We start from the raw sequence: 14,193 nt of genomic DNA, 5'->3' as shown, positions 1-14,193 counted from the left end.
CCAGGAAAATCAGTTCTACCCACTGGAATCTGTCTCATTAATAATGGTCCAGGTAAAGGAGTTTTTGAATCTCTATCACTCAAATATTGCAGAAGTAGAAGAATGCCAAATCCCCCACAGCTTTCTCAAAAAACCCTATTCAACTACTTTGACTCATCATTCTTCAATTTTAATGTCAGAGGAAATAACAAGTATTAAAGAAAAAACAATAAATTGTTTATTATCTGCTTTGGCAGTTTTGCACTTACTACCTGTAAACCAGAAAAATAATTTGGATCTAGGTTGGTTAGGATTCTAAACATTAAAGTTGGAAGTTAATAACAGCAAAAGCATTAGAGAAGAACTGAATGTATTCAGGAACCTAACTGGACACGGTTCAGTAACACTCCCCTTTGGTTTTGCCCTGCTAATAATACTTTAAATCAGATTTACGTATATTCTTCTCTTCCTGTGTTATTTCAACATTCCAACTTTTCACAAAAGCCAGAACTCAAACCCCCACACCGTTTCACCTGCCAAGAATCTTCAAATCCCTGCTACTTGACTCCCTCACTGTTTCTCCATCAACTTCATTCTCTACAGCAGCCATGTCTGGAAGCAAACACCATCAGGCAATGCTCCAGCAACACCACAGAACCCAAACATTAAAGCCACTGCTGAAGCAGGTGAGTTTAACTGTTCTTGCTCCATTATCTGTGATATTTCCACTTCCTCAACAGTTAGTGGGTGAGTTTAACTGTTCTTGCTCCATTATCTTTGATATTTCCACTTCCTCAAGTTAGCATTTAGCCAGCCTAAAACCAGACTAGATAGCAAAAGGCCTAGAGTACAACAGCTGCTTTATGACTATTAATTCAGAATGTGTTAATAAAGCCTTTTCAACAAGACCTTGTTCTTCTCCTGGCCCTTATATAGCAGCGTAGAAGGAAAAATGTACTCCCTAAGGCCCAAAACAGTAACAGCAACAGGAAAATATGACACCCAAACGCCTGGAAAGCAGGAAATACCTGCCTTCATCTCCACCCTTCAATAGGAAGTGCAGTACCACACCTTTAAAAACAAGAAAGAAAAAAAAAAAGTATATAGTGCAGTACCACACCTTTAAAAACAAGAAAAAAAAAGTATACATTGACATAACCACTGTTTATTTCTGAGGAAAGCCCGCTATTTTCAACAACAATTAGGAATTTTGCCCACCCATCTAAAAACACTAATTTGAATTTAGTCTCACTTTGAAAACTCAAGCTCAGCTACCAACATGATGTTGGGCGAATCACTTGAGCTAGGAATTTTGCCCACCCATCTAAAAACACTGACTAATTTGAATTTAGTCTCACTGTGAAGACTCAAGCTCAGCTACCAACGTGATGTTGGGTGAATCACTTGAGTGCTGTATGGACGCTCAACAGCTGTAAGAACCCCTCAATAACACCATCACCCTACCTCGCTGTAGTACTGTGCGTGAAACACACCCCAAAGCATCACCAGTGAGGTGGTGTTCAGACCCCAAAACACTAAATTATTTTCCTCCTAGAGAGGCCATACTCTAGGAAAATCTCTCCTAGAATTATACAGCATGTTCTCAGAGATCTGTCCCATAGAAGTCTTGTTATTTTTTAATCTCTTTATTCTTAGGCAACTGTCATTTCTTAGCTTTATAATTACCACCACATACATGCCTGATCATTTGTCCAGCCTCTTCACATAGATATCATGAGACTGTAACAAAGCATCATATACTTTACCTTTCAGGGAAGAAAATTTTTCTCATATCATGCAACTCTTCACGATACTTCTCACATCTCAGAAGGCTAAAGTAAGTAATCAATTTGAGAACAAACCCTCTGTCTCACCTGTATCGAATTAGTCCCAGGAGTTCGATTATTGCTGCACTCCAAACTAAAATTATCTTGCCAGAGCAAAATGCTATTTTGAAGGGTGTACTTGAATTTGCCATCTTCATCAGCACTCGTATTTATTTTCTCCTGACCTAGCTTCCAAGAATTCTTCTGTGCCACAGAATTGCTTTCAGAACCCCAACTTGTTCACCTACTAAAATCAAAATTAAGAATTAGGAAAGTCACAAGCAAACACACAGTGGAAAACAAGATTCAGACAAACATGCTACATGTGTCACATACTTCACCATGTTAACGAGGGGTTTGCACACACCATGCAACGCCAGCGCAGCGTCCTCGCTCCTCAGTGGGCCCCTGCACACATGAAAAGATACATTTTTTTTAAGAGGTCAGATAACCAAGACAGGGACAAAATTACAATTACTCAGTAACACTGGTGTGGATAATTGAAACCTAAATAAAGAGTAATGGACAAGCATACCTATTTGAGGCTCCTCTGATCTCAACTGGGAATGCCTCAGTTACTGATGACACTGCAGTAAAAGAAATCAGCAGTCCCCTGATGGTGTGGTTGCCTCGTTGAGCGCGGCACTATTTTTAGATAGGTTAACACGTCACTTTGTAGGTAATAGCACTCAGTCAACAATGCAACATTTTTCTTTTGAGAAAGGTTAAAGCACGTGCAATTGCACTTGGCTGGAAACTGTACCACCATAGAAATCTAACTGCTCACTAAAGTGACTAGGATACATGTAAAGTACTGGCTATTTTCTTGTTCCATTCATGAATCTTGTCCACAGTTAAGGAAAGCAGTCACTGCACAAGCAGATTTGCTATGGAGTCTTACAACTTTTCCAAAATCTCTCTCAGATTCTTGCCAGTGTGTACCAAGATGTTTTTAGATAACAAATCAGAGCATGAATGGCATGAGTTTCTAATAAACAAAATTAAAAGTGATAATAAAAATCAATGCAAAATATTTTCAAATGCAAAACATGCAAAAAAACCATAGCATCACTAACGTGTCATCTGTCTCCGTTGACAAGCAGCCGCGCGGCATCTCCCTCTCTTCTTTCACAGTTACAATTCTCACATCTCCAAGGTCAGAACAAGCAGATTCTTTCGACAACTGGTCATCATTGTCATATCTGCAAATACAACCCAAACTGTTAATCAAAACATTTCTTCTGCAAAAAAAAAGTTTTGTTTCTGTTTCATCTAGAGTAATGTTATGTGCTCAACGATACGAACAACAAAACAAATACGTAAGCTGTTCTACAAAGGCTATCAAAAAATCTTCCATTTTAATAAAATTATTCACAGAATCACAGAATCTTCTAGGTTGGAAGGGACCTTAAAGATCATCTTGTCCAACCGTCAACCTAACTTTGACAAAAATAGACACCCACACAACAAACAAGAAGCAACACCATCACTAAACCATACCTCCCAGCACTACATCAACCCGTCTTTTGAACACCTCCAGGGATGGTGCCTCAACCACCTCCCTGGGCAGCCCATTCCAATGGCTGAGAACCCTTTCCGTGAAAAAATGTTTCCTAATATCCAGCCTGAACCTCCCCTGGTGCAACTTGAACCCATTTCCTCTCATCCTGTCGCCTGTGACTTGAGAGAAGAGACCGACCCCCACCTCTCTACACCCTCCTTTCAGGGAGTTGGAGAGAGCAATAAGGTCTCCCCTCAGCCTCCTCTTCTCCAGGCTGAATAACCCCATTATTAAATAGCTGTAAGTTTTCCCCTTATATAATTTCTGCCCCACTTTTTCTAAAGGTCAGCTACAGTCTTTTAAGTACTATCAAGAAAGACATTTCATCCACCCTTCAGATAGGAGGAGAGCCTACTACTAACGTTCCATCAGCTGCTATCAATGACGTGCCTCCTGACAGCGCTCGCTCTTCTTTCACAGCAATTCTTCTCACACTCTCAGGGAAGGAGCAGATGGGAGCTTTTGACAGTGGGTCATAGCTCTCATACCTAGAGAGAAAATACACGGTCGGTATCAACACCAAGAATTATTTACTTGGCACTGGTAAACAGGAGTATTGGGACAGTTTACTCACAGGTCCAGTAAAAACCCTGCAACTTCTGCGTCATTTCTGAAATCCAACTTTTCTTTAAGCGTCAACCAGCGGTCGATATGACTTCCCACATAAATCCTGGTTTTCCCCCTTCTCCTATCGAGGCTTTGCTTTCTCTTTTTCTTTTCCAGAAAAGACAAGACGGGGGGCCTTCCACACCTCTTTGCCGGTACCGACATGGTCAGCCTGGGGGCGAGGGGAAGACTCTTTAGCGAGAGGCGGGTCGGAGCAACAGGTTGTATGTACCCCAGCGCTCGGGATCGCCACGACTGTCACCGACCGCGAACGCCACGGCGGTAACAACCTGAGGCTACGAACGAGAGCGGGTCACGGCCTCTCCCCGACCCCCGCCCGAAGGAAGGCCCGGCGGCACCTGCCCCCCAACCCCGCCGGGGGCTCGGCCCGCTCCCGCCCCGTCCCGTCCCTCCGCGGAGGCGGCTGGAGACGGCCCCCGGGGCAACCCCCGCTACCCCCTCCTCCGGGGAAGCCGTTGGGGTCGGCCGGTCACTGGCCGGTCACTGGCCGGTCACTCACCGGTCCCGCCGCGGCCCCGCCACACCGGCGGCGACGGACGGGGCGGGGGGGTGGAAGGAGAAGGGTGATAAACACAGGGGCACGTGACCGGCGCGCGCTGATGACGCAGAGGTGACAGCCGCACCCAAACCGCCTCTTTCACCATTGCGTCATGCGTGACGTGACGTCAGCAAGGGGAGCTCTGCAAAGCTCGAAGTTTTAAGGAAAGTGGTTCAAAGCCTTTTTTTTAAACGTTAAAACAGGCAATTCGCTGGAAGGGAAAGGGAGGGCGGGACTGCCGGGGCAGCGGTAACACGGTGGATTTTAACACTCATTTAACAACAAACTCCACTAAATGCCTTAGAAACAATAAAACTACAGTTTTTCCAATCAACAATTCCCAGCACAAATCGCAAAAATACACTGTTATTATTTTACCTTCCGAAAGGCCACGTTCGTTGGGAGACAAACCAGAGCCGTGCCTCACAGAGCAGAAAAGGTGGGAAATCTGGCTTTCCCGGTGGGAGGGAAATACTAAATCAGGGACACAAGGAAAAAGAAAACAAAACACAACATCAACTTGAAATCTGTGTATTAAAACAACAGCAATGTTGTACACAGTGTGCATTCTACCAGGTCCTTAGCACTTCCACTTACTGCATTTTAAAATAAATGACTAAAAAGACAGACCGGGGTAGCCATCAATGGTCACGTGGGAGGGAAATACTAAATCAGGGACACAAGGAAAAAGAAAACAAAACACAACATCAACTTGAAATCTGTGTATTAAAACAACAGCAATGTTGTACACAGTGTGCATTCTACCAGGTCCTTAGCACTTCCACTTACTGCATTTTAAAATAAATGACTAAAAAGACAGAGCAGGGTAGCCATCAATGGTCACACATCATTTATCTACACAACGAGAGGGACAATTGGGAGGGTGAGGGGTCTGGAGCACAAGTCTTGTGAGGAGAGGCTGAGGGAGCTGGGGGTGTTCAGCCTGGAGAAGAGGAGGCTGAGGGGAGACCGTCTTGCTCTCTCCAACTCCCTGAAGGAGGGTGTAGCCAGGGGGGGGTCGGTCTCTTCTCCCAAGTCACAGGCCATGGGAGAAGAGGAAATGGCCTCAAGTTGCACCAGGGGAGGTTCAGGTTGGAGATGAGGAAAAAGTTTTACACTGAAAGAGTTATTAAGCCTTGGAATGGGCTGCCCAGGGAAGGGGTTGAGGCACCATCCCTGGTGGTGTTTAAAAGACGAGTTGACACAGTGCTTAGAGACATGGTTTAGTGATGGTTTTTACCAGAGTTGGGTTGACGACACAGTGCTTAGAGACATGGTTCAGTGATAGTTTTTACCTGAGTGGGTTGATAGGTGGACTCGATGATCTTAAAGGTCCCTTCCAACCCAGACAATTCTATGACTCTATACCTGCCAATTTATTTTTTATTATTTCTACTGTCACTTTTGGTACACTCACAATAAGAAGTCAAACAAGTGAGCTCAAGAACTAGTAGATGGCTGGAGAAACATTTTGCATTTGCTGAAGCAGCTAAATCACCAAAACAAGATCTTTTGGTTGGCTTTTGTCCAACATTTACAAAGCTTGAAAATAAAGAACTGAAGAAAAAAAGCCACTGTGTCCCAAAATATATCTCACTTTTATCATTTACAACAATACATCAGCAGATTTTCATGATGTTTTAGTGTGAGTTAGAGAATAGTCAATACATCAGCAGATTTTCATGATGTTTTATTGTGAGTTAATAGAGAAGTTTCAAAAGAACTATTGTATCATAATTATAGGTTCTCAAAATAGCACAAATTTTCAGTGATACACGTATATAAAGATAATTCTATGTATTTTACCATTTTCGTTTAAATATGAGATAATTCCTCCTCTGTCACCATTATTTCTGTAAAATACATACTTGGTCATACTGTTTCCAAGTAAATATGACTATTAAAGAGGCTTTTCATACTTATTTCTTCTGACTGCCTTCGCAAATATACTTACTGTCTGTAGAAGGAGATTCACATTCCAAAGAATGGAACTATGTTGACCAGTAAAAGCTGTCGTGCTGATAAGTTCTTGTTTATCTTGAAATCACAAAGCTGCTGGAAGAAGCAAGAGGGTTCTGACATCATTTACTTCTACCAAGTCATTTTGAAAAAAAAGCAAGTAATGCAGTGACTCACCTTTTAATGCTAAGTTGGTAAATTAAGCAAGCTGCTGCTGTTATGCTTGTAAAGTTACAAACAGCATTTAAAAATAAAGGTGCATCACTGTGTTCTCAATAACAAATAAATAGATAAGAAAAAAAAAATTAAAGTTTTTAAGTTAATGTATCTTGCCATATTTGTGGGTTTCTTTCTGTTCCTCTCATTAAGGAGGTGTGTCAACCAATATTAATTCCTCCTGCTTCAGCTGACTCTGGCTATGTGAGAGACACAGCAAGGGAAAGCTTTTAATCCCACCAATATTTACATTAATGCTGATTTTACCACTTGGATGTCCGTGTCAGTGAGGTTTTTATTTTGCGCCTGAACTGTTCCACCCAAGTCCTTTAATAAACGTGCATTCCTACTACAATGAAGTGTATGTTATAAAGCAGCAGCTGCCACTTAGGAATGAAGTTTCAAAGCCAATACCCCAGGCTCAGCAAAGGTTAAGGTTCATTTTCCTCCCCAGCAATGCAAAGAAATGTATCTGAGGGCACCAGGTGCAGCGCGCTGCCTCCTCTGAACCCCGACTGCAGCCACGCAGCAAAGAATTCCAGAGGTTTATATAGTTCATAGCAGTCTCTCCACTACATGACTTGAACTCCCTCTCTCCTCTTACCACCAGCTTCTCAGTGAAACTCCTGGCTATCACCTTTCTGCTGATAAATATTTCACCATGCTTCATTCAATTCCAGAACAAACTTACTCTCTTTGAGCACTTGCACATTTAGCTTCCAAATGCAATAGCAATATATAGCAATAACGTGCCTTCCAAACTTACGAAGCCCACTGGCTCCTCAAGCATGTAATTTCCAATATAAAATGCCCTATGCTGCTACAAGAGCCATCAGTAAACCCCGCAATATGTTTAAATATCCCATTTATTTTATGCTTTATGTATATTCGTGGGATGGGATTGAGAAACCGTTCCCTGGAAGTGCTAATGCAAACTTTTTTATACAGTAAGTACTTTATATAGAATAAAAACCATGCAGAGACTAAGTTTATCTAGCTAAGTATCCCTTTTCCAGAATGCATGGGGGTGCTTGATCCTTTATCTGGTGTATATATGTATGTATTTCATACAGAAAACATGAAGTAAAAATGAAAGGAATAGCGAAACAAGTGATAAGTAATGGCTTAAGGTTATGGTGACAATGTACACAGAGTATGCTGAGATAATTAAACTTAGGGAGAGTCTCAAGGAAGGATGGAACAAGGCTGGAAGTTACAGACATGCATCACAGAGATCACTGACAAGTATCACATGCTTTTCGCACTAATTAGCAAAGTCAGCTGAGTCCCCCAAAGTTGTGCACTGAAGTTCAGCTGTCTCATTGTAATCTCATCACGGTGTGAAAGCCCCACCTTCTAGCTAGAAAAAGCCCCCTACCCAAATGAGCCCCTCACTCTCTAAACACCTGTAGTGAATTTAAAAGGAGCGGTACCTTTAATTTAAGGAAATGAAGGAGCCAATGGCGAGCTAGGGGGCGTGAATATTAGATATAGCTGATGCATTTAACTGTGTAAGTACCCACCGCGACAGGAGTGCTAGCTTTTTGGAGTTACCACCTAGCAGAAAAACATCATCTCTAACAATAATTTGCTTCATTTTTCCTATTTTTATTTTCTCCACTTCACCATCTGCTTCTGTTCTGCTTTTTCTTTTAAAAAGCATCCATCTACCTCATTTAGTTTCACTTGCCCTATCACAAAATTCAGATTGAATAGAAACAAAATTCCCAATGCCAAAACCAAAAAAGCACTACCTGTTTGTAAAAGACCTACTAAAAATATCTCTCATTTTTCTTATGATGATTTTCTGTCTTTAAGATAAATAGCCCATAGATTCATATGCTTTGCTACACGTATACTTTAAACAAGGGAAGCTGAGGTTTTTGGCCATCAATACCTTTGCATTGTAGCTCTGGCTTCAGTACTGCCATTTTTTGCCAAATCTTCCCGTTCTTTAGGTAGCCAGTGCTGAATCCCACAAGAGCAAGATACTGTGCAGTGGAGAAAGAAGGCAAATTACAGAACATGCAAGGGTTTCAGCTAGAGAAAGAACTAGTCCTCCTATCATGGAAGTCACCACAGCAATACTCACATGGATTGCTGTTTCTCTAGGAAACAAGAGCTCCTTAGGAGCCAGCAACACCCGTGGCACAGGTTCTTGCAGGTCCCCATCCTCCCTGGGAGGCTGTGGCTAGTGACCATCACTGACCTGGCAACATGGAAGGCTCTGGGGCAGTTCTGGTCTCTGGGACCAGGAACTGGAAAAGCCCTAGCTGAGGGGGCAGCCTGGGCCTGAGGAACCCTTGCTGTCAGGACAACCATCCTCCGTTCACCTCTTTGCAGGCAGCTAAAGCGCAAGTTCACTTTTCTTTCCCACCCCTCGTTTTTACACCGTTCTAACTAAACACAGAAGTACTATTTACTGCACCAATACAACACTTCTACGTTTTAAGGCCAACACAACGCGAGTTTGATGGAGCAGAATCCCACTTCTGTCAACACATTACTTGGTTAACTCCACCGAAATACCACTTCTGGTGAAAAATGTAAGACAGCAAGAGGGTTTACTTTGCTTAAGAAGGCCTGCCTGAAAATGAAAACATTTTGGGGTGAAAATCCTCACAGAGATGCACAAGCGGAGCCTGAGGAAGCTGCAGCTCCGCCGGGGGAGCCCCCCAAACCCTTCAGGGCCGCGGCCTCGCACCGACATCAGCTCCCACCGACACCCCGGCAGGGCGGCGAGGAGAAGAGAACCGCGGGGCGATGAGGAAAGCCCCGGGGACGGCCTGTAGCCGCCTCAGCACCCACCTCCGGGCCGGCGCTTCCCGCCCTCACGGGGAAAGGCCGCCCCCCCCACGTGAGGCGGGAGCAGGCGCAGCGCTGATGACGTCACAGAGCCGCTCCCCCGCCTTAGGCGGGAAGGGTCGCGCGCCTGAGGGGAGGCCGCCGGTTTCGGGATGGGCCCGGCCCCGCTGGGGCTCCCTCAGGGGCCGAGACTCCGGTGTCCGACCCCCAAACGGATCTCCCCAGCAGGGCTCCTCGCTCCGGGGGGGACGGGGTCGGAGAGGGTGCAGCAGAGACGCCACAACGGGCAGGGCAGAGAGGAGCGTCGTGGTTTTTGCAGGTGCTGTGTGAGAAATATAACCCATCTGCCGAGAGAATTCAACAATAGGGGTGTGTGTTCCTGCTCCGCGCCCGAATTCACTCAGTGAGCCAGATGGCGTTGGAGCTAGGTGATCTTTAAAGTCCCTTCTGACCTAAATCATCCTATGGGAAGAGGCCTTCGATTATTTACAAAGAGTATGAGAGGTGAAATGGAGCACGGGTGCAGAGGTGAGATGGAGAGTGACACAGTTTTCCTCAGCGACAGCATGAGCCCAGTCAGCTGAATCCAGCAGCGGCCTGTAATGGGGGAGAAGTGGGGAATAGAGAGGAGGCTCTTGGCCAGAACGCCTGACACCCAGCGAGCAGGAGGGGCTTTTCAGCGCCAGGACCCACACTGTGTCCAGAGAGAACAAAGAGGAGAGCAGATGGAACGTGGGAAAACAAAACTGGAGGAGATAAAATACAGAAAAGTATTGGCCGGTGGTAACACGTTACTTGGTTAACTTCACTGAAATACCACTTCTGGTGAAAAATGTAAGACAGCAAGAGGGTTTACTTTGCTTAAGAAGGCCTGCCTGAAAATGAAAACATTTTTGGGGTGAAAATCCTCACAGAGACACACAGCAGAGCCTGAGGAGGCTGCAGCTCCGCCGGCGGAGCCCCCCAAGCCCCTCGGGGTGGCAACACCCCACCAACATCCCACCGCCCCCCACAGCCCCCACTGACACCTGTTTGAGTCCTGAGACAAGTCCCTGGAGGGCCAAAAAGCTCACGACAGGCTTTCTCCCTTCCAGAGCCATTTCTCTGCAGCAGCCATAGTAAGTTTGTGAAGTGGTATGGTGGTCAGTGCAGGGGCTGAAGAAAACTTGTGGAGCTGGCTCTATGTTAGAGCCCTGAGCCTGGGGAGCTCGGCGTGAGGAGAAGCCCCACAGGGTGCAGCCGGGTAAGGTGTCCTCACGGGGGTCGCGGTCCCTCGCCGAGGTCAGCGGGAGGAAAAGGAGGTGAACCGGGAACCGGAGCAGCCTCTGCTGGGGGGTCGGAGACCGGGAAAAAAATATGGAACGCTTCACGAATTTGCGTGTCATCCTTGCGCAGGGGCCATGCTAATCTTCTCTGTATCGTTCCAATTTTAGTATATGTGCTGCCGAAGCGAGCACGAATGTGAGTTCTCCTCCCCCGCTACTTATACCCCCGGGGATTGAGGCCCGCAAGGACAGGGTGAGCCCGGTGTGCGGGGAGCCGCAGCGGCCGGTTTGCGCAGGGTCCGCACCGCGGTGTCCCGCCTCCCAGCGCTCCCGGCGGGCGGGGGGCGGCGGCGGGGGGGGCCCGCAGCCGGCGGAGACGGGGGCACCGCCGTATGCAAATACGCGCAAAGCACTCTGGGAAGGTAGAGCGGGGAGGCGGTCGGAGAGCTATGGCCGCGTAAGGGCAGGCAAGAAGATGTTGTTTAACAGCAGCAGCAGAGTGGCGCAGCGGAAGCGTGCTGGGCCCATAACCCAGAGGTCGATGGATCGAAACCATCCTCTGCTAGCATGTATTTTTTTTCTCCCTCTCTTCCTCACCTGTTAGTCACGCGTCCCATAACCCAGTCTGTGGGGCTGTTTATTTATGGGTGCGGGGTTGGTTGGCCTTGTGACTGTCTTTATTTTTTTTTTCCTGAACCATCCTGGCAACATGTGGTGTAGTGGGTACGAGTGAAGAAAGGATGGAACGCGCCATGTTATGATGCCTACAACCTTTTCTTGGATGATTTCACAGAATAATAGATTCTTGGTGGTTGGAAGGGACCTCTGAGATCATCGAGTCCAACCACACAGCAAAAAAAAAACCAAAAAAAAACCCAAAACCCAAACCACAAACCAAAAAACAACAAACACCACACCACACAACACCCACCAACCAAGCCCCATACCAACAGCACCACATACAACACCCCACCGCACCCCAATAATCTTGGGCACTAGAGCATGCCCTGAAGAGCCATGTCTACACGTTTCTTAAATCCCTCCAGGGATGGTGACTCCACCACCTCCCTGGGCAGGCTGTTCCAGTGCCTGACCACTCTCTCAGTAAAGTCATTCTTCCTAATATCTAATCTAAACCTCCCCTGCTGCAACTTCAGACCATTTCTTCTGGTCTGGTCATTATTCCCCTGGGAGAAGAGGCCAACCCCCACCGCTCTGCAACCTCCTTTCAGGTAGTTGTAGAGGGCAATGAGGTCTCCCCTCAGCCTCCTCTTCTCCAAACTAAACATGCCCAGTTCCCTCAGCCTCTCCTCATAGGACTTGTTCTCTGGACCCCTCACCAGCTTGGTGGCTCTTCTCTGGACACGCTCCAGAGAAGATTTCGTAGAATCACAGAATAGTTTGGGTTGGAAGGCACCTTTAAAGGCCATGTAGTCCTACCCCCTTGCAGTGAGCAGGGACATCTTCAACTCGATCAGGTTGCTCGAAGCCCCATCCAACCTGACCTTGAACACTTCCAGGGTTGGGGCATCTGCCACATCTCTATGCCAGTGTTTCACTACCCTCCTTGAACAAATGTCTTCCTAATATCCCATCTAAATCTCCCCTCTTTCAGTTTAAAACCCTACCCCCTTGTCTTATGTTCCACTCCCTGGATCAAGAGTCCCATCCCAGCTTTCCTGGAGCCCCGTTAGGGACTGGAAGGGGTTCTAACTTCTCTCCAGAGCCTTCTCCAGGCTGAACAATCCCAACTCTCTCAGCCTGTCCTTACAGCAGAGGGGCTCCAGCCCTGGGATCATCTTTGTGGCCTTCTCTGGAGTTGCTCCAACAGGTCCATGTCTTTAATTACGCTTAAAAAGCAATTTGCATACATTTAGTTTTTCCATGTTGTGCCTAAGTTGCTCCAACAGGTCCATGTCTTTAATTATGCTTAAAAAGCAATTTGCATACATTTGTAGTTTTTCCATGTCGTGCCTGTTTAAATGAAATGTTCTATTGCCTGTACACTGGTCGAGCAATACTGAAAGGAAACAACCCAGCAAACTAAAACAATTGTTGTGATGTTGGTCCCTACTTCTCAAATATAGCAAGGAAATATTTGGCCCAAAATCCATGAAAGCAAAACGAGTATACAAATACGAAGTGAAAGTCAGTACATGTGGTATTGAAAGCTTTAAATCCCACCATCTAAGAAATGCTTTAGCCATCTTGTTGATGCTAAGGTGCCTCTGAATGTGCATTATTTTCAGTGCTGTAAAATATTGCGATACAGGAACATTGGAATTCTTACATAGAATTAATACACGCAGATGATGTGGAAGAGAAGCCACCCAAAGATTGTAGTTATGGAGATTTGTGGAAACAATGATCTGGAATTCTTACATAGAATTAATACACGCAGAAGATGTGGAAGAGAAGCCGCCCAAAGATTGTAGTTATGGAGACTTGTGGAAACAATAATCTTTCCTATAAGATGGGGTCAATAGGAGCGGCTCGGGAGTCTTTTTTCAGCGGTTCCATGGTGTAATGGTTAGCACTCTGGACTCTGAATCCAGCGATCCGAGTTCAAATCTCGGTGGAACCTAAAGATTTTTGCCCACGGGAAAGATTTTTTTTACTGACCATTATCATGGAACATGAGTTTAAGGGAAACTTTAGTGTTTTCAGTGGGCTTTTGGGCTGCCATAAAGTACTGACATGCCGTGCTGACTGAAAAACGTATTGAAAGAGAAAGAGAAATAAATCATAGAATTATCCTGATTATATTGTTTTCCTGATTTATGACTTATTGCAGCTAGGTTAGTAGCCAGTGTTTCACTACCCTCCTTGAACAAATGTCTTCCTAATATCCCATCTAAATCTCCCCTCTTTCAGTTTAAAACCCTACCCCCTTGTCTTATGTTCCACTCCCTGGATCAAGAGTCCCATCCCAGCTTTCCTGGAGCCCCGTTAGGGACTGGAAGGGGTTCTAACTTCTCTCCAGAGCCTTCTCCAGGCTGAACAATCCCAACTCTCTCAGCCTGTCCTTACAGCAGAGGGGCTCCAGCCCTGGGATCATCTTTGTGGTCTTGTCTGGAGTTGCTCCAACAGGTCCATGTCTTTAATTACGCTTAAAAAGCAATTTGCATACATTTAGTTTTTCCATGTTGTGCCTATTTAAATGAAATGTTCTATTGCCTGTACACTGGTCAAGCAATACTGAGTGGAAACAACCTGGCAAATTAAAACATAGTTATGATGATGGTCCCTACTTCTCAAATATAGCAAGGAAATACTCAGCCCAAAATCCATGAAAGCAAAACGAGTATACAAGTACGAAGTGAAAGTCAGTACATGTGGTATTGAAAGCTTTAAGTCGCACCATCTAAGAAATGCTTTAGCCATCTTGTTGATGCTAAGGTGCCTCTGAATGTGCAT

The 14,193-nt window shown here is 45.5% G+C and overlaps 2 non-coding genes across 2 annotated transcripts; both read left to right on the top strand.

The window, feature by feature from the left end:
- Positions 1-11,269: 11,269 nt before the first annotated feature.
- Positions 11,270-11,341, top strand: TRNAM-CAU. The gene has a single exon. It is a non-coding gene; the product is annotated as a tRNA-Met (tRNA).
- Positions 11,342-13,288: 1,947 nt separating this feature from the next.
- Positions 13,289-13,360, top strand: TRNAQ-CUG. Its single transcript has one exon. It is a non-coding gene; the product is annotated as a tRNA-Gln (tRNA).
- The last annotated feature ends 833 nt before the right edge of the window (positions 13,361-14,193 follow it).

Source organism: Calidris pugnax, unplaced genomic scaffold (assembly GCF_001431845.1).
Source record: "Calidris pugnax isolate Ruff unplaced genomic scaffold, ASM143184v1 scaffold9, whole genome shotgun sequence".
In the NCBI taxonomy this organism is placed as follows: domain Eukaryota; kingdom Metazoa; phylum Chordata; class Aves; order Charadriiformes; family Scolopacidae; genus Calidris; species Calidris pugnax.
This window is presented reverse-complemented; position numbering and strand designations above follow the sequence as displayed.